Source organism: Pseudophryne corroboree (assembly GCF_028390025.1).
Source record: "Pseudophryne corroboree isolate aPseCor3 chromosome 6 unlocalized genomic scaffold, aPseCor3.hap2 SUPER_6_unloc_6, whole genome shotgun sequence".
NCBI classification, from domain to species: Eukaryota; Metazoa; Chordata; class Amphibia; order Anura; family Myobatrachidae; genus Pseudophryne; species Pseudophryne corroboree.
The window spans coordinates 240,220-259,680 of record NW_026967607.1 but is presented as its reverse complement, the minus strand read 5'-3'; the positions used below and the strand labels follow the sequence as shown (position 1 = coordinate 259,680).

At 45.2% G+C, this 19,461-nt stretch overlaps 2 pseudogenes; one reads left to right on the top strand and one right to left on the bottom strand.

Annotated features, from left to right (window-relative positions):
• Window positions 1–418: 418 nt before the first annotated feature.
• LOC134985632 (5S ribosomal RNA) lies at window positions 419–537 on the bottom strand (annotated as a pseudogene).
• A 6,948-nt stretch (window positions 538–7,485) lies between these two features.
• On the top strand, window positions 7,486–7,604 carry LOC134985630 (5S ribosomal RNA; annotated as a pseudogene).
• Window positions 7,605–19,461: the final 11,857 nt, after the last annotated feature.

The window sequence follows — 19,461 nt, the reverse complement described above, 5'->3', positions numbered from 1 at the left end:
GAGTTAAAAAACAAGTTACCCCTCTACGATCCAAAGGAAAAAATGTAAATATAATAAAGACATGAGAAAATGTAAAAATGTTCTGGTCTGTTAATCACATGAGAAGGATTAGAAAGGCTGCAGACACCTAATAGTCTAACACCCGTTTCTCCTGACCAGTACAGATAATCTGTATTAATGAAACCGACCAAGGAGGTCACTAGCTGTAGAAGGTCAAATAATGTGTCTTAGAGAACCACTGAAATCAGGTTGATTCTAAGCAATTTAATATTCACCTATTATTCCATGTTACTCAGAATTGGAGATATCTATATTGATATAACCTGAACGCAGAAAGAAGAGAAGAAAGTTTTGAAAGAACAAATAGTGGTGATACTGCTGTTGGTGTCCACCCTTCTGAGGAAGGGGAATAGTCCCTACTCTACAACACCAGGTATTCCCAAGGAGTCCCCTCTCAAAGTACTGACCCGGCCCAACGCTGTTTCGCTTCCAAGATCAGACGAGATCGGGCATTAGCAGCGTGGTGTGATAGTAGAGAGGCTATCTACCAATGAGAGTGCACCTATATACAGATGGTAGAGTAAAGATTTAGAAAGATAAGGCCATGTAGATCTGCTTTCCACGTTAGGCGGGGTGAGCAAAATGTCACTTAATGGCAAAGTGCACCCTGGATCGTGAATGAGAGTCTACGGAAAAATAGTAAGTGCTGAAAAGAACAAGGATATTGTCACTTTTTAAATTGGACTGGTGGTTATTAACCCTGGTGGGAAACCACGTCACAGAGTATGCAGCGTCAGATAAGATAGTACATGGAGATATACTTCACATATGTGTACATTTTTGTACAAAGCAACACATCATTACTTTGAAAAAAACCTAAAAAGGTATAGCACACTGTATACAAAAGAAAATGAAATAGTATGAAGAGTGAGTATAATCTGTAATCTATGGGGTTTATCAGGCTATAATATGCACAGAAAATCCAAAATAATTGGCTTGCGGTGTGAATGGTGTATCAAGCAAAAAGAAGCACTTATTGCCGTGATATTGTTCTGCAGTCTGTAGGGTTAATCGTATGCAAGAAAAAATCTCCAACATGCAGCATGCAATGTGGAGTAGTGTGCCAAATAAGCACATATACCAATAATGCTAGCCTGTGATATGTGGGATTGTAGTACTACGATGTGCACAGAAAATTACAACTACTGAATGTGCAATACATGTGCCCAATGAAAAAAAGGGTACTTATAAAAATGAAAAAAATTCAAACATAAATTGCAGATGAAAAATGGCAGATAGAAAAGTGATACTCAAGATATCAGGATCTGGAAATAGGTGAAAATGCGGGATCCTCCAAGGACAGGTTCCATGCTGTGAATCCGTGGAAAACGCGTTTCGCCCGTTTGGGCTTGTTCACTTCCGGGATCTCATGGTCAGTACTGTGTGCGGGGTTTAAAAACCCTGCTAGTGTCAGGTAGCAGCCAATGGGTTTTCTTTTCTTTTCTTCCCCCCCGATCCTTTTTAGCAGCTACCTCAATTTTTGAGTCTTTACTGCCCATTGCTTTGGTCTCTCAACTGATCATAACTACCCAGGACAAAATCTTTTCATAAAGATTTTTCGTACGTACCATGTCCACCTTTTCATTGAAAACAGAATTATCCAAACGTCCGAACACCAATATCTCTGATCCTTTCTCAGATACTTATGAACACACTTCTCCCAACTCAGATTGGCGCACCTCTTTTTCCAAATTACAAAAAAATTTACAAAAGAGGATACGCCTATCATGGGATGTCACCACATTAGAAAATTACATTAAATATAAGATTGTACCCCGTGGCCTTAGACCCAAGGTATTTCCCTCCTTTCCCCTTGCTAGTGAGAACCTGAAGAGTGAATGGGAGGCAGCATTATTAAAGTGTTCCAACGAACTACTTCACCTTCTGGTCAAACACGACACTCTTTTATTAGATCAAGTTGAGAAGGAGATAGATGAAATTGGGAAAACATTGGAAACCTGGGAGAAGGATTTGCCTTTTCAAGCAGCCTTTGAAAAACATAAAAAAGAAATCGACCTATACGAACAAACGATAGTGGATCGCAAACGGACTAAATTCATTCGAGACAAACAGGATTTTGCGAAAGGGGATATTTTTAGGTGGAACCCTACACCCCTCAGTAGAAACCGAAAACAGAGGGAAGACCCTACCTTTTCAGAATTTGAATCTTCTACCAGCGGTGATTCAGCCAGTGAAACTTTTGAGAATCAGGAGGAAATTGACAACTTTCATCCCCGTTTTTTAGGCTCAGGTCAGAGACCAAGAGGCCGTATCAGAACACGAGGAAAACAAGGAGAGGGAGAAAGAAGAAACGACGGTCGAAACTCAGATTGGGACATACCGAGGACAGCACGATACCCAGCCCGTCAGAGAAAAACAGTGAGATAGATTCTAACAACTCTAGCTCACTACAAGTTATCAATCTCTCCTCTAGATCCCTCTCCCCAGATCACATGGCAGTACTCACTAAGGGACTCTCCTTTTCACCATCCAAGTCGTTCAATCGATTTTCTTGGGAAAAGGATTTGAGACTGTTCGGGAGGAAGCTTCTTCTAAAAAAATTCTTCTCCAAACAGCAAGGCAGACAATCAGAGAATATCGCTGATCCCGATCTTACCACCGATGATTTTAATGCCATTCGTGAGTTGGAAGAACTACAGGCCGAATCCAGTATGGATGCACCAGCCACATACAGGCCCCAGTGTAGGCCCAAATCCACGTTCTTTCCTCCTGATAACAACAACCCAGAGATTAAGGTGTTTCTGAATAGAGTTTCCAAAGAATTTGACGAAATCTACGCCCAGAGTCGACATGGCCTTCATCATTTTCCTTCCAATCTAAAATTCAAGGAGCGTAAAGCCCTACAGGAATTGGAAACCTGGCATGATGTCATCTTCAAACCGTCTGACAAAGGCGGTAACATCGTACTTTGGCCACGAGAAATGTATATTACTGAGGCTTACCGACAACTTCATAACACCTCCTGTTATAAGAAACTTCTTAGTGACCCAACCATCAGATTTATGAATTCTTACAATTCTATAATACAACACGCAACAACACAAGGTACTATCACCAAACCAGAGCAAAAATATTTAACAACCCAGAATCCGAAAACACCTACCTTTTACTTACTTCCCAAGGTACACAAAGATGCCTCTGTGCCACCTGGAAGACCGATTATGTCTGGTAACGGTGGACTTCTGGAACAACCAAGTCGTTTTTTGGATCTCCATCTCCGTGAATTTGTCCTTTCTTTACCCTCTTATTTGCAGGATACAGCGGACTTACTACGCAAAATTCATAATATACACTGTGAAGAAAATCTCCTATTGGTAACTCTGGATGTAGAAGCACTCTACACGAGCATTAATCACCATCAAGGCATCACAGCTGTGAAATACTATTTAGATCAAGGAGGAGCCAGTGACTTTTCAACTTTTCTTCTGTTGCTGCTTGATTTTGTCCTATCTAAAAATTACTTTGTTTTTCAGGACCAATTTTTCCTGCAAATAAGGGGAACCGCAATGGGCGCAGCATGCGCCCCCACTTACGCCAATCTGTTTTTGGGATGGTGGGAGCATTTTTATGTCTTTAATGCTGGAAACGAAAGATACACCACGCATGTGGAATTGTGGTTGAGGTATATCGATGACGTTTTCATTATCTGGAACGGAGAAAGAGATTTATTAGTGGAATTCATTGGAACACTTAATACCAATGATTTAAATATCAGGTTGACCCACACCATCAGTTCAGACAGGGTTCCGTTTCTTGACCTAAATATCTACAGATCCCACACGGGCTATTTGGAAACAGAGCTATATCGGAAGGAGACGGCAACCAACAGTCTCCTTCTCCAAACTAGCTCACATTTCCCTCCAACTATTGAGAATATACCCAAAGGAGAATATCTCAGGCTAAGGCGCAATTGCTCCGAGGACCACGTTTACAAAACCAAGAGCTGGGAACTTACTAATCGACTTCATGCCAGAGGATATAGTAAACGGTCACTCAAACGAGCCTATCAGGCCACCACATCTATCAAGAGAAATCACTTAATTTTTGGGGCTAAGAAGGCAACACCGGAAAATGAAGAGACAATCAGATTTATAGGAACATTTTGTCCCGAATGGAGAATGCTTAAGGATGCCATAACCAAACACCTTCCTATACTTCAGATGGATCCTGATCTATCTCCCATTGTAGGCCCCACGGTACAGATGAGCTGGCGCAGATCCAGAAACATCAAAGACCAATTAGTTCGGAGCCATTTGTTAACCTCAACACGCAGGAAGCCAGTGACAACAGGTTCCTTTCCGTGTGGCCAGTGTAAGTCGTGCACGCACATACTGCAAACTAATACGGTCACAGACAAATATGGCCAACTAACCAAGTTACGTCACTTTTTCAACTGTAACACACAAGCAGTAATTTACTGCATCACTTGCAGTTGCAATGTAAAATATGTCGGCATGACCACACGCAAACTGAAAGAGAGGGTCCTGGAACACGTTGGGAACATTCGAAATGCATCGAAGGATCTGGCACGAATGAAACAACTCACCACGGTTGCCAAACATTTCCACCATCAACACAATGGATCAACCAAGGAATTAAAAGTCTTTGGTCTAGATCGCATCAACTTGGGCATACGAGGAGGCGATATGACCAAAGAACTATATAAAAAAGAGAGCGAGTGGATCTTTCGCCTTGGGAGTCTCAGACCACTTGGACTGAATGAAAATATAAATTATGGTGCCTTTTTATAATTTTGTTTAATCTACAATAATTTTTACACCTTTATTGTTTTCATTATTTAAATTTTATATTTTTTCTTTTTTCTTTTCTTTCACTTCCCATTCAATATACTGCATCATCACCGTCCCCTAACAACCTCACAGCGTCTATCACTCGTACACATCACACATACATGTTTCCACATTAATCCTAACAGCATATCCAACTTTTTCAACTTTCTTTCTCTCCCCTATTGTGATAAACTAATTCAATATATTTGTCCCTTTCACGTCATCCAAACATCACTTTGCACAGGTTTCCTCCACCCTTCCTATTATACCTTCCCCTGCTCACCTTTTAACATTTATCCACCACCATTCCCATATACATGCGTGACTTTATTTTTTCATAATCCACTCAACTTTCAATCCTCCATTATAACACTGTTTTTATTATAAAACAGGGGATTCAGGCATTTACTGCAGCCCCATCTCTATGGGTAACATAATTAACCTCATCCATGTCACCTGTCAAGCGCCACACACAATTAAATACTATACAATTTACACCACCCCCATTCCCAGCACAATTCTATATTATTCACATAATCACCATACCCACATCCCCTTTTAACCCCCAGTTGCACGTATCTCCCCATATTTTTTTTCCCCATACCGCCAGGGTAATTCATTGCCCCCAACATATATATTTTCTCACTTCCCCTTCCCATCTCCTATCTCCTCACACTCCTCTCTCCCCTCATGTACATAATTTCCCCCTATTTCACTTCTCTTTTCTGCATATTCCATTATCTCCTGTCCTAATCCCATTTTCAACCACACTCCCCTCCCTTTTCCCTTTCTCCCCTTTTTCCCCCCCTCCCCCCCTTTTTTTACCTATCATCCTATATATCACATTTATATAACTCCCTGTCCTTGTTTCTCTCCTCTTGCAACAATCACCCATATAAGCTTCCCATCCTATGGCCTATCGCACGTACCACGGCCAATTCATCTCTATTCTGGATATCAGCATACCCTTGTGATTTACAATATTCAACTATAATCACCTCTCTAATTTATCACTTTTTGTGTTTTCTCTCTTTTTCAACAACAATTATACATTTTTTCTATTTCTGGCAGCTTTGCCCCTTTCCAATATGGCACCTTAGCATTCATCCCAGCGATCTATTTTTCCTGCATTTGCAGCAAGCTATGTATCATCTACATACTAACATATCCCTCATAGACCAACCTAATGAGTGACATTAACACACTGATTAGTCAAGATATTTCACAATCTCTCTCCTATTGACCTCCGGTGCATATGGACTTCCTATACCCCTCGTCCGTTCTACAGTGTTACCAACTCCTTCACTTATACTATTCCCTATATACCTTGTCGATAATTTAGTACCTTTAATATCCTGGTACTTTATAATAATATTTATATATTTCCCCCCCTTTTCATCGATATATGCCCTATAAACGGGACGTACTTCTGGCAATACCATTTCCAATATGGCGCCACCGTCTTCCCCGTTTTATAGGTTCCCCCACTGTCCTTACTGCATTACTCATGTCCGTGAGCCTCTCTTTTAGTCCGCCCACATGCCACGTCATCTCTCGCACCCATGCTCGGATTGGCTGGGATGCGTCATCAATCCTTTTGGCTTCCCACGTCTCCATGGGAACTCCCATACCTCCTCCCCTATGTCTATTTGGGTACGTACAACCCATTGGCTGCTACCTGACACTAGCAGGGTTTTTAAACCCCGCACACAGTACTGACCATGAGATCCCGGAAGTGAACAAGCCCAAACGGGCGAAACGCGTTTTCCACGGATTCACAGCATGGAACCTGTCCTTGGAGGATCCCGCATTTTCACCTATTTCCAGATCCTGATATCTTGAGTATCACTTTTCTATCTGCCATTTTTCATCTGCAATTTATGTTTGAATTTTTTCATTTTTATAAGTACCCTTTTTTTCATTGGGCACATGTATTGCACATTCAGTAGTTGTAATTTTCTGTGCACATCGTAGTACTACAATCCCACATATCACAGGCTAGCATTATTGGTATATGTGCTTATTTGGCACACTACTCCACATTGCATGCTGCATGTTGGAGATTTTTTCTTGCATACGATTAACCCTACAGACTGCAGAACAATATCACGGCAATAAGTGCTTCTTTTTGCTTGATACACCATTCACACCGCAAGCCAATTATTTTGGATTTTCTGTGCATATTATAGCCTGATAAACCCCATAGATTACAGACTATACTCACTCTTCATACTATTTCATTTTCTTTTGTATACAGTGTGCTATACCTTTTTAGGTTTTTTTCAAAGTAATGATGTGTTGCTTTGTACAAAAATGTACACATATGTGAAGTATATCTCCATGTACTATCTTATCTGACGCTGCATACTCTGTGACGTGGTTTCCCACCAGGGTTAATAACCACCAGTCCAATTTAAAAAGTGACAATATCCTTGTTCTTTTCACCACTTACTATTTTTCCGTAGACTCTCATTCACGATCCAGGGTGCACTTTGCCATTAAGTGACATTTTGCTCACCCCGCCTAACGTGGAAAGCAGATCTACATGGCCTTATCTTTCTAAATCTTTACTCTACCATCTGTATATAGGTGCACTCTCATTGGTAGATAGCCTCTCTACTATCACACCACGCTGCTAATGCCCGATCTCGTCTGATCTTGGAAGCGAAACAGCGTTGGGCCGGGTCAGTACTTTGAGAGGGGACTCCTTGGGAATACCTGGTGTTGTAGAGTAGGGACTATTCCCCTTCCTCAGAAGGGTGGACACCAACAGCAGTATCACCACTATTTGTTCTTTCAAAACTTTCTTCTCTTCTTTCTGCGTTCAGGTTATATCAATATAGATATCTCCAATTCTGAGTAACATGGAATAATAGGTGAATATTAAATTGCTTAGAATCAACCTGATTTCAGTGGTTCTCTAAGACACATTATTTGACCTTCTACAGCTAGTGACCTCCTTGGTCGGTTTCATTAATACAGATTATCTGTACTGGTCAGGAGAAACGGGTGTTAGACTATTAGGTGTCTGCAGCCTTTCTAATCCTTCTCATGTGATTAACAGACCAGAACATTTTTACATTTTCTTATGTCTTTATTATATTTACATTTTTTCCTTTGGATCGTAGAGGGGTAACTTGTTTTTTAACTCTTGATTAATAAACATAAATTTTAATAACTTTCAGCAATTAATTGAACAATATTTTCTTCATTTTTAAGAGTGCGCCCACACAAGAGCTTTCTTTCTCTCCCTCTGCCAGTACATTTTCGGTATCGCCTGCCTAGAGAAATGGAACCTAGATGGTATTTGGTACCGGGGACACAGTACCTCCAACAAGTCTCTAGTTGGCTCTGCAGTAATGATGGATACCGGAACCACGTTTCTCACCACCCAGGATGCCAAGGCCTCAGTTATCCGCTTTGCAGTAGGATGACTGCTGTGATATTTCATCTTCCTCGCAAAGGACTGTTGGACAGTCAATTGCTTGGTGGAAGTAGTAAAAGTGGTCTTACGACTTCCCCTCTGGGATGACCATCGACTCCCAGCAGCAACAACAGCAGCGCCAGCAGCAGTAGGCGTTACACGCAAGGATGCATCGGAGGAATCCCAGGCAGGAGAGGAATCGTCAGAATTGCCAGTGACATGGCCTGCAGGACTATTGGCATTCCTGGGGAAGGAGGAAATTGACACTGAGGGAGTTGGTGGGGTGGTTTGCGTGAGCTTGGTTACAAGAGGAAGGGATTTACTGGTCAGTGGACTGCTTCCGCTGTCACCCAAAGTTTTTGAACTTGTCACTGACTTATTATGAATGCGCTGCAGGTGACGTATAAGGGAGGATGTTCCGAGGTGGTTAACGTCCTTACCCCTACTTATTACAGCTTGACAAAGGCAACACACGGCTTGACACCTGTTGTCCGCATTTCTGTTGAAATACTTCCACACCGAAGAGCTGATTTTTTTGGTATTTTCACCAGGCATGTCAGTGGCCATATTCCTCCCACGGACAACAGGTGTCTCCCCGGGTGCCTGACTTAAACAAACCACCTCACCATCAGAATCCTCCTGGTCAATTTTCTCCCCAGCGCCAGCAACACCCATATCCTCCTCATCCTGGTGTACTTCAACACTGACATCTTCAATCTGACTATCAGGAACTGGACTGCGGGTGCTCCTTCCAGCACTTGCAGGGGGCGTGCAAATGGTGGAAGGCGCATGCTCTTCACGTCCAGTGTTGGGAAGGTCAGGCATCGCAATCGACACAATTGTAGTCGGACTCTCCTTGTGGATTTGGGATTTCGAAGAACGCACAGTTCTTTGCGGTGCTACTGCTTTTGCCAGCTTGAGTCTTTTCATTTTTCTAGCGAGAGGCTGAGTGCTTCCATCCTCATGTGAAGCTGAACCACTAGCCATGAACATAGGCCAGGGCCTCAGCCGTTCCTTGCCACTCCGTGTGGTAAATGGCATATTGGCAAGTTTACGCTTCTCCTCCGACAATTTTATTTTAGGTTTTGGAGTCCTTTTTTTACTGATATTTGGTGTTTTGGATTTGACATGCTCTGTACTATGACATTGGGCATCGGCCTTGGAAGACGACGTTGCTGGCATTTCATCGTCTCGGCCATGACTAGTGGCAGCAGCTTCAGCACGAGGTGGAAGTGGATCTTGATCTTTCCCTAATTTTGGAACCTCAACATTTTTGTTCTCCATATTTTAATAGGCACAACTAAAAGGCACCTCAGGTAAACAATGGAGATGGATGGATACTAGTATACTTATGGATGGACTGCCGAGTGCCGACACAGAGGTAGCTACAGCCGTGGACTACCGTACTGTGTTTGCTGCTAATATAGACTGGATGATAATGATATGAAATCAATATATATATGTATATATAATATCACTAGTACTGCAGCCGGACAGGTAGATATATATTTATTAGGTAATGATGACTGATGACGGACCTGCTGGACACTGTCAGCTCAGCAGCACCGCAGACTGCTACAGTAAGCTACTATAGTAGTATGTATCAAGAAGAAAGAAAAAAAAAAAACCACGGGTAGGTGGTATACAATTATGGATGGACTGCCGAGTGCCGACACAGAGGTAGCTACAGCCGTGGACTACCGTACTGTGTCTGCTGCTAATATAGACTGGATGATAATGATATGAAATCAATATATATATGTATATATAATATCACTAGTACTGCAGCCGGACAGGTAGATATATATTTATTAGGTAATGATGACTGATGACGGACCTGCTGGACACTGTCAGCTCAGCAGCACCGCAGACTGCTACAGTAAGCTACTATAGTAGTATGTATCAAGAAGAAAGAAAAAAAAAAAACCACGGGTAGGTGGTATACAATTATGGATGGACTGCCGAGTGCCGACACAGAGGTAGCTACAGCCGTGGACTAACGTACTGTGTCTGCTGCTAATATAGACTGGATGATAATGATATGAAATCAATATATATATGTATATATAATATCACTAGTACTGCAGCCGGACAGGTAGATATATATTTATTAGGTAATGATGACTGATGACGGACCTGCTGGACACTGTCAGCTCAGCAGCACCGCAGACTGCTACAGTAAGCTACTATAGTAGTATGTATCAAGAAGAAAGAAAAAAAAAAACCACGGGTAGGTGGTATACAATTATGGATGGACTGCCGAGTGCCGACACAGAGGTAGCTACAGCCGTGGACTAACGTACTGTGTCTGCTGCTAATATAGACTGGATGATAATGATATGAAATCAATATATATATGTATATATAATATCACTAGTACTGCAGCCGGAGAGGTAGATATATATTTATTAGGTAATGATGACTGATGACGGACCTGCTGGACACTGTCAGCTCAGCAGCACCGCAGACTGCTACAGTAAGCTACTATAGTAGTATGTATCAAGAAGAAAGAAAAAAGAAAAACCACGGGTAGGTGGTATACAATTATGGATGGACTGCCGAGTGCCGACACAGAGGTAGCTACAGCCGTGGACTAACGTACTGTGTCTGCTGCTAATATAGACTGGATGATAATGATATGAAATCAATATATATATATGTATATATAATATCACTAGTACTGCAGCCGGACAGGTAGATATATATTTATTAGGTAATGATGACTGATGACGGACCTGCTGGACACTGTCAGCTCAGCAGCACCGCAGACTGCTACAGTAAGCTACTATAGTAGTATGTATCAAGAAAAAAGAAAAAAAAAAACCACGGGTAGGTGGTATACAATTATGGATGGACTGCCGAGTGCCGACACAGAGGTAGCTACAGCCGTGGACTAACGTACTGTGTCTGCTGCTAATATAGACTGGATGATAATGATATGAAATCAATATATATATGTATATATAATATCACTAGTACTGCAGCCGGACAGGTAGATATATATTTATTAGGTAATGATGACTGATGACGGACCTGCTGGACACTGTCAGCTCAGCAGCACCGCAGACTGCTACAGTAAGCTACTATAGTAGTATGTATCAAGAAGAAAAAAAAAAAAAAAACACGGGTAGGTGGTATACAATTATGGATGGACTGCCGAGTGCCGACACAGAGGTAGCTACAGCCGTGGACTAACGTACTGTGTCTGCTGCTAATATAGACTGGATGATAATGATATGAAATCAATATATATATGTATATATAATATCACTAGTACTGCAGCCGGACAGGTATATATATTTATTATGTAATGACTGATGACGGACCTGCTGGACACTGTCAGCTCAGCAGCACCGCAGACTGCTACAGTAAGCTACTATAGTAGTATGTATAAAGAAGAAAGGAAAAAAAAAAAACACGGGTAGGTGGTATACAATTATAATATTATATATATATTAATTATATACAATTATATATATATATATTAATTAAACTGGTGGTGATTATTCAACTGGTGGTCAGGTCACTGGTCACACTATCAGCAACTTGCAAGTAGTACTCCTAAGCATACAATCACAATATATATTATACTGGTGTGGCACTCTGGCAGCAAAAGTGTGCACTGTACGTTATATGTAGTATGTACTCCTGAGTCCTGAGTCCTGCTCTCAGACTCTAACTGCTCCCCACTGTCAGTGTCTCCCCCACAAGTCAGATAATACAATACAGTCACACTATCTATCACTTCACTTCAGCAAGTACTAGTAGTAGTAGTACTCCTCCTAATGCTCCCCAAAATTACTACTGTGTCTCTCTCTAGTGAGACTGTCTCACTCTCTTCTCGAATCTCTATAAACGGAGAGGACGCCAGCAACGTCCTCTCCCTATGAATCTCAATGCACGTGTGAAAAATGGCGGCGACGCACGGCTCCTTATATAGAATCCGAGCCTCGCGAGAATCCGACAGCGTGATGATGACGTTCGGGCGCGCTCGGGTTAACCGAGCAAGGCGGGAGGATCCGAGCCTGCTCGGCCCCGTGTAAAAAACCCTGAAGTTCGGGCGGGTTCGGATTCCGAGGAACCGAACCCGCTCATCTCTAGTTATAATATGGGGGAACCCCTGTCAATTTTTTTCCCCATATTTTTGCAACCAGGACCGGCTCAAAGAGCCCGAGGCTGGTTATGCTTAGGAGGGGGGACCCCACACTATTTCCCCCCCCAGTTTTTACATTAAACAGACCCTTTCCCATAGATAACCATGCACAGATCTCACTGATCCGTGCATGGTTATCCAAACTCGACTGGAAAAAGCAGGTCTATTTTTTTGCTGCTTTTTTTAACGATTCGCAAAAAAATACACCCGCACTTGAGCACTCAGAAACTAACACCCAAATACGAATGAATAGTGAATACCCGTGTTGTAGGAAATAACAGCCGCGTTTGACCGATGGTCTATTCATTCGTATTTCTGAACTTTGTCATTCAAACCATTATGAGTAGTCCAAACACTGCCGAGATTTGTGCTTAGTGAATTCCCGTGTTGGGACTTAGAAAAAAAAACACAAATCGGACAAAATCAATTTTTTAGTAAATTTTGGCCCTGGTCTTTGTGCTGCCACAACTGCTTCCATCAGAGTAACACAGTCTTCGACCTGGTCTCTGGCTTTGGGCTGCTACAGCTGCTTCCATAAACAGTCTCAGTCCTGCTTCCCTCAGAGTAACACAGTCTCTGGCCTGGTATTTGGGCTGCCACTGCTGCTCCCATATACAGTCTTAGTCCTGCTTCCTGCAGAGTAACACAGTCTCCGGCCTGGTCTTTGGGCTGCCACAACTGCTTTCATAAACAGTCTCAGTACTGTTTCCTGCAGAGTAACAGTCTCCGGCCTGGTCTTTGGGCTGCCGCAACTGCTTCCATATACAGTCTCAGTTTTTACTTCCTTCCGAGTAACACAGTCTCCTGCCTGGTCTTTGGGCTGCCACAACTGCCTCCATATACAGTCTTAGTTCTGCTTCCTGAAGAGTAAAACAGTCTCTGGCCTGGTCTTTGGGCTACCACAACTGCCCGCATATACAGTCTCAGTTTCTTCTTCCTGCAGAGTAACACAGTCTCTTGCCTGGTCTTTGGGCTGCCACAACTGCTCTCATATACAGTCTCAGTCCTTCTTCCCTCAGAGTAACACAGTCTCCGGCCTGGTCTTTGGGCTGCCACAACTGCTTCCATATACAGTCTTAGACCTGCTTCCTGCATAGTACCACAGTCTCTGGCCTGGCCTTTGGGCTGCCACAGCTGCTCTCATATACAGTCTCAGTCCTTCCTGCAGAGTAACACAGTCTCCGGCCAGGTCTGGCTGCCATAACTGTTCTCATATACAGTCTCTGTCCTGCTTCCTGCAGAGTAACACAGTCTCCAGCCTGGTCTTTGGGCTGCCACTGCTGCTCCCATATACAATCTCAGTTTCTGATTCCTGCAGAGTAACACAGTCTCCGGCCTGGTCTTTGGGCTGCCACAACTGCTTTCATAAAAAGTCTCAGTACTGCTTCCTGCAGAGTAACACAGTCTCCGGCCTGGTCTTTGGGCTGCCGCAACTGCTTCCATATACAGTCTCAGTTTTTACTTCCATCTGTGTAACACAGTCTCCTGCCTTTTCTTTGGGCTGCCACAACTGCTTCCATATACAGTGTTAGTTCTGCTTCCTGCAGAGTAAAACAGTCTCCGGCCTGGTCTTTGGGCTGCCACAACTGCTTCCATATACAGTGTTAGATCTGCTTCCTGCAGAGTAACACAGTCTCCGGCCTGGTCTTTGGGCTACCACAACTGCTCTCATATACAGTCTCAGTCCTTCTTCCCTCAGAGTAACACAGTCTCCGGCCTGGTCTTTGGGCTGCCACAACTGCTTCCATATACAGTGTTAGACCTGCTTCCTGCAGAGTAACACAGTCTCCGGCCTGGTCTTTGGGCTACCACAACTGCTCTCATATACAGTCTCAGTCCTTCTTCCTGCAGAGTAACACAGTCTCCAGCCTGGTTTTTTGGGCTGCCACAACTGCTCCCATATACAGTCTCAGTCCTTCCTGCATAGTAACACAGTCTCTGGCCTGGTCTTTGGGCTGCCACAATGGCTTTCATGTACAGTCTCAGTGCTGCTTCCTGCAGAGTAATACAGTCTCTGGCCTGGTCTTTGGGCTGCCACTGCTGCTTCCATATAGTCTCAGTCCTTCTTCCTGCAGAGTAACACAGTATCCGGCCTGGTCTTTGTGCTGACACAGCTGCTTCCATATAGTCTCAGTCCTTCTTCCTGCAGAGTAACACAGTATCCGGCCTGGTCTTTGTGCTGACACAGCTGCTTCCATATAGTCTCGGTCCAGCTTCCTGCAGAGTAACACTGTCTCTGGCCTTGTCTCTGGCTTTGGGCTGCTACAGCTGCTCCCATATACAGTCTCAGTCCTGCTTCCTGCAGAATAACAGTCTCTGGCCTGGTCTCCGGCTTTGGCCTGCCACAGCTGCTCCCATGCACAGTCTCAGTCCTGCTTCCTGCTGAGTTACACAGGCTCCAGCCTGGTCTTTGGGCTGCCACTGCTGCTTCCATATAGTCTCAGTCCTTCTTCCTGCAGAGTAACACAGTTTCCAGCCTGGTCTTTGGGCTGACACAGCTGCTTCCATATAGTCTCAGTCCTGCTCCCTGCAGAGTAACACTGTCTTCGGCCTGGTCTATGGCTTTGGACTGCTACAGCTGCTTCCATATACAGTCTCAGTCCTGCTTCCTGCAGAGTAATACAGTCTCCGGCCTGGTCTCCGGCTTTGGCCTGCCACAGCTGCTCCCATGTACAGTCTCAGTTCTGCTTCCTGCAGAGTAACACAGTCTCCGGCCTGGTCTTTGGGCTGGCACAACTGCTTCCATATACAGTCTCAGTTTCTGCTTCCCTCAGAGTAACACAGTCTCCGGCCTGGTCTTTGGACTGCCACAACTGCTCCCATATACAGTCTTAGTCCTGCTTCCTGCATAGTACCACAGTCTCTGGTCTGGCCTTTAGGCTGTCACTGCTGCTCTCATATACAGTGTCAGTCCTTCCTGCAGAGTAACACAGTCTCCAGCCAGATCTGGCTGCCACAACTGCTCTCATATACAGTCTCTGTCCTGCTTCCTGCAGTGTAACACAGTCTCCAGCCTGGTCTTTGGGCTGCCACTGCTGCTCCCATATACAATCTCAGTTTCTGTTTCCTGCAGAGTACCACAGTCTCCGGTCTGGTCTTTGGGCTGCCACAACTGCTTTCATAAACAGTCTCAGTACTGTTTCCTGCAGAGTAACACAGTCTCCGGCCTGGTCTTTGGGCTGCCGCAACTGCTTCCATATACAGTCTCAGTTTTTACTTCCATCCGAGTAACACAGTTTCCTGCCTGGTCTTTGGGCTGCCACAACTGCTTCCATATACAGTCTTAGTTCTGCTTCCTGCAGAGTAAAAAAGTCTCCGGCCTGGCCTTTGGGCTACCACAACTGCCCTCATATACAGTCTCAGTCCTTCTTCCTGCAGAGTAACACAGTCTCTTGCCTGGTCTTTGGGCTGCCACAACTGCTCTCATATACAGTCTCAGTCCTTCTTCCCTCAGAGTAACACAGTCTCAGGCCTGGTCTTTGGGCTGCCACAACTGCTTCCATATACAGTCTTAGACCTGCTTCCTGCATAGTACCACAGTCTCTGGCCTGGCCTTTGGGCTGCCACAGCTGCTCTCATATACAGTCTCAGTCCTTCCTGCAGAGTAACACAGTCTCCGGCCAGGTCTGGCTGCCATAACTGTTCTCATATACAGTCTCTGTCCTGCTTCCTGCAGAGTAACACAGTCTCCAGCCTGGTCTTTGGGCTGCCACTGCTGCTCCCATATACAATCTCAGTTTCTGTTTCCTGCAGAGTAACACAGTCTCCGGCCTGGTCTTTGGGCTGCCACAACTGCTTTCATAAAAAGTCTCAGTACTGCTTCCTGCAGAGTAACACAATCTCCGGCCTGGTCTTTGGGCTGCCGCAACTGCTTCCATATACAGTCTCAGTTTTTACTTCCATCTGTGTAACACAGTCTCCTGCCTTTTCTTTGGGCTGCCACAACTGCTTCCATATACAGTGTTAGTTCTGCTTCCTGCAGAGTAAAACAGTCTCCGGCCTGGTCTTTGGGCTGCCACAACTGCTTCCATATACAGTGTTAGACCTGCTTCCTGCAGAGTAACACAGTCTCCGGCCTGGTCTTTGGGCTACCACAACTGCTCTCATATACAGTCTCAGTCCTTCTTCCCTCAGAGTAACACAGTCTCCGGCCTGGTCTTTGGGCTGCCACAACTGCTTCCATATACAGTGTTAGACCTGCTTCCTGCAGAGTAACACAGTCTCCGGCCTGGTCTTTGGGCTACCACAACTGCTCTCATATACAGTCTCAGTCCTTCTTCCTGCAGAGTAACACAGTCTCCAGCCTGGTTTTTTGGGCTGCCACAACTGCTCCCATATACAGTCTCAGTCCTTCCTGCATAGTAACACAGTCTCTGGCCTGGTCTTTGGGCTGCCACAATGGCTTTCATGTACAGTCTCAGTGCTGCTTCCTGCAGAGTAATACAGTCTCTGGCCTGGTCTTTGGGCTGCCACTGCTGCTTCCATATAGTCTCAGTCCTTCTTCCTGCAGAGTAACACAGTATCCGGCCTGGTCTTTGTGCTGACACAGCTGCTTCCATATAGTCTCGGTCCAGCTTCCTGCAGAGTAACACTGTCTCTGGCCTTGTCTCTGGCTTTGGGCTGCTACAGCTGCTCCCATATACAGTCTCAGTCCTGCTTCCTGCAGAATAACAGTCTCTGGCCTGGTCTCCGGCTTTGGCCTGCCACAGCTGCTCCCATGCACAGTCTCAGTCCTGCTTCCTGCTGAGTTACACAGGCTCCAGCCTGGTCTTTGGGCAGCCACTGCTGCTTCCATATAGTCTCAGTCCTTCTTCCTGCAGAGTAACACAGTTTCCAGCCTGGTCTTTGGGCTGACACAGCTGCTTCCATATAGTCTCAGTCCTGCTCCCTGCAGAGTAACACTGTCTTCGGCTTGGTCTATGGCTTTGGGCTGCTACAGCTGCTTCCATATACAGTCTCAGTCCTGCTTCCTGCAGAGTAATACAGTCTCCGGCCTGGTCTCCGGCTTTGGCCTGCCACAGCTGCTCCCATGTACAGTCTCAGTTCTGCTTCCTGCAGAGTAACACAGTCTCCGGCCTGGTCTTTGGGCTGGCACAACTACTTCCATATACAGTCTCAGTTTCTGCTTCCCTCAGAGTAACACAGTCTCCGGCCTGGTCTTTGGACTGCCACAACTGCTCCCATATACAGTCTTAGTCCTGCTTCCTGCATAGTATCACAGTCTCTGGTCTGGCCTTTAGGCTGTCACTGCTGCTCTCATATACAGTGTCAGTCCTTCCTGCAGAGTAACACAGTCTCCAGCCAGATCTGGCTGCCACAACTGCTCTCATATACAGTCTCTGTCCTGCTTCCTGCAGTGTAACACAGTCTCCAGCCTGGTCTTTGGGCTGCCACTGCTGCTCCCATATACAATCTCAGTTTCTGTTTCCTGCAGAGTACCACAGTCTCCGGTCTGGTCATTGGGCTGCCACAACTGCTTTCATAAACAGTCTCAGTACTGTTTCCTGCAGAGTAACACAGTCTCCGGCCTGGTCTTTGGGCTGCCGCAACTGCTTCCATATACAGTCTCAGTTTTTACTTCCATCCGAGTAACACAGTTTCCTGCCTGGTCTTTGGGCTGCCACAACTGCTTCCATATACAGTCTTAGTTCTGCTTCCTGCAGAGTAAAAAAGTCTCCGGCCTGGCCTTTGGGCTACCACAACTGCCCTCATATACAGTCTCAGTCCTTCTTCCTGCAGAGTAACACAGTCTCTTGCCTGGTCTTTGGGCTGCCACAACTGCTCTCATATACAGTCTCAGTCCTTCTTCCCTCAGAGTAACACAGTCTCCGGCCTGGTCTTTGGGCTGCCACAACTGCTTCCATATACAGTCTTAGACCTGCTTCCTGCATAGTACCACAGTCTCTGGCCTGGCCTTTGGGCTGCCACAGCTGCTCTCATATACAGTCTCAGTCCTTCCTGCAGAGTAACACAGTCTCCGGCCAGGTCTGGCTGCCATAACTGTTCTCATATACAGTCTCTGTCCTGCTTCCTGCAGAGTAACACAGTCTCCAGCCTGGTCTTTGGGCTGCCACTGCTGCTCCCATATACAATCTCAGTTTCTGTTTCCTGCAGAGTAACACAGTCTCCGGCCTGGTCTTTGGGCTGCCACAACTGCTTTCATAAAAAGTCTCAGTACTGCTTCCTGCAGAGTAACACAATCTCCGGCCTGGTCTTTGGGCTGCCGCAACTGCTTCCATATACAGTCTCAGTTTTTACTTCCATCTGTGTAACACAGTCTCCTGCCTTTTCTTTGGGCTGCCACAACTGCTTCCATATACAGTGTTAGTTCTGCTTCCTGCAGAGTAAAACAGTCTCCGGCCTGGTCTTTGGGCTGCCACAACTGCTTCCATATACAGTGTTAGACCTGCTTCCTGCAGAGTAACACAGTCTCCGGCCTGGTCTTTGGGCTACCACAACTGCTCTCATATACAGTCTCAGTCCTTCTTCCCTCAGAGTAACACAGTCTCTGGCCTGGTCTTTGGGCTGCCACAACTGCTTCCATATACAGTGTTAGACCTGCTTCCTGCAGAGTAACACAGTCTCCGGCCTGGTCTTTGGGCTACCACAACTGCTCTCATATACAGTCTCAGTCCTTCTTCCTGCAGAGTAACACAGTCTCCAGCCTGGTTTTTTGGGCTGCCACAACTGCTCCCATATACAGTCTCAGTCCTTCCTGCATAGTAACACAGTCTCTGGCCTGGTCTTTGGGCTGCCACAATGGCTTTCATGTACAGTCTCAGTGCTGCTTCCTGCAGAGTAATACAGTCTCTGGCCTGGTCTTTGGGCTGCCACTGCTGCTTCCATATAGTCTCAGTCCTTCTTCCGGCAGAGTAACACAGTATCCGGCCTGGTCTTTGTGCTGACACAGCTGCTTCCATATAGTCTCGGTCCAGCTTCCTGCAGAGTAACACTGTCTCTGGCCTTGTCTCTGGCTTTGGGCTGCTACAGCTGCTCCCATATACAGTCTCAGT